The 1,836-nt window shown below is 71.9% G+C and overlaps 1 non-coding gene across 1 annotated transcript; it reads left to right on the top strand.

The window, feature by feature from the left end:
- The first annotated feature begins 696 nt into the window (after positions 1–696).
- Positions 697–779, top strand: TRNAL-UAA (transfer RNA leucine (anticodon UAA)). Its single transcript has one exon. It is a non-coding gene; the product is annotated as a tRNA-Leu (tRNA).
- Positions 780–1,836: the final 1,057 nt, after the last annotated feature.

The raw sequence follows: 1,836 nt of genomic DNA, 5'->3' as shown, positions 1-1,836 counted from the left end.
CGGCGCAACTTCTCCACAGCCCTCTCATTCCCCCGATGAACGCCGCCGGCACCGCGGCCCTCCTTGCCTTCTCTCTCTCTTCCGCCCGCCTCGCTTCAGGCCGACCCTGGACCCGCACTTGCTTGGGAGCGGGGCGGCGGGAACCGGCCTCGTACCTCCCCGGCCCCGGCCCCGGCCCCCAGGCGGCGCGGCCCGGCCCAGCCCGGCCCTGCCACCACCCTCCCCCGCCGCCGCCGCCGCCGCCCGCCCCCCGCCGCGCTCTCCCTTCAGGGGCGGGCCCGTGCCGGCTCCGCGCGCCTCTCCCGCCTCCTCTTCCGCTCCGGCCCTGGCGCCCGCCAGAGGCGGGACGGCAGCGGGGGGGAGGGCGAGGGCCGCTTCCCGGCCCGGGGAGGACGACTGGCGCGGGTCCCCGTCCGGGCCGGGCCGGGCCGCGCCGCGCCGGGCTGGGCTGGGCTCCGCTCCCCGCCCCTCCGGGCCCTGCCCGCCCGCCTCCCGCTGCCGCCGAGAGAGGCCGCCCGCGCGCGCGCTCGCCGCCCGGTGCGCTCTGCGCCCTCCCGCGCTGGGAGCGAAGGCGCGAGGGCGCCGCGCGGCAGGGGGGGGGCGGCCCGCGCCGGCCGGGGGGTCTCGGGCGGGCGGGGGGCGCGCGGGCGCGTTGCCCGGTATGTAGGAGCGGCTGGGAGCGGTCCCTGTATCTGCACCAGGATGGCCGAGTGGTTAAGGCGTTGGACTTAAGATCCAATGGACGTATGTCCGCGTGGGTTCGAACCCCACTCCTGGTAACTGCCGTTTTTTTCCCGGAGTCCCGGGGCAGTACCGGGGAGGGCGCGGCGCGCAGGCAGAGGCGCGGCCGCGGCGAACCGGGAGCCGCCGGGCCGCGGTGAGGCGAGGGGCGGCCCCGCAGCGGGCGGCAGCCCGGCCCCGGGGCAGCCGCCAGCGTTTGGCGGCGGGAGGCGGCTCCAGCTGAAGCGGGGCCTGGCGGGCGCCGCTTTGAACAGCGTAATGGAGCGTAAAGGCGGTGTCGCGGCTGAACGCCGCGGAGCCGCTCAGCGCCTACGGATACATCCGGGCTTGCGTGTCTTTCGCAGGCCGCCGCGGGTGTCGCAGCCCGGGCAGCGTGTGCGGTGACGGGCGCACCGGGGCCTGCGCGGCGAAGGCCGGCGGGCGCTCGGCCGCGGCCCGGCGGAGGCCCGCTCCCTTGGCGGGACGCGGTGCGGCTCTCCCTTGTTGGGCACGGCGGTTCCCCACGGAAGGGCCGGGCGAGGGGAGCGCTCCTGCACTAGCATCGCCCGGGGCAGGAGGCTGTAGGGCCGGCGTCACTCTGGGCACCCGGGTGGAGGGAGGCCTCCAGCTTCATCAGCCCCGGGGTGGCGACTTCGTGGCTCTAAAGCGTCATTTAGGTATTTCTTGTGTAGACTATTGCTTTCCCCCAGTTCCAAGCGCTTTGAGTACTTCAAAGGCTGTAGGACCACCTGTCACGGCGCTCTTACAACGCGGAAGTGAGGGCAAGCGCGGCGTGTGCTAGGGTAGGGTGTGAGGGTGTGCGGGGTGTCTGCGCAGGGCGAGCCTGACGGTGTGGCCTTGGCCGGTCCGGAGGGTGGAGGGAGGCAAACGCCGCTTCTGGGGTATGGTCCCTAGCGCTGGCTGTACCCTAAACTGTGCAGGGGGTTCAGCTCAAAATTAAGCTGAATGAGTGAACAACGTTTTCAGACGAACTTCCTGGCTTTGTTCTGTTTAGCAGGACAGATGTGTCAGTTGTTGTACTTGTTGCGATGCTTAATTTGGTGGTGGTGTTTGGGTTTGTTTCGCTTTTTTCGACAGGGTAGTATCATTGTGTTC

This window comes from Athene noctua, chromosome 1 (assembly GCF_965140245.1).
Source record: "Athene noctua chromosome 1, bAthNoc1.hap1.1, whole genome shotgun sequence".
Classification (NCBI taxonomy): domain Eukaryota; kingdom Metazoa; phylum Chordata; class Aves; order Strigiformes; family Strigidae; genus Athene; species Athene noctua.
Note: the sequence above shows the minus strand (reverse complement) of the source record. Positions and strands in the feature narration are given on the sequence as shown.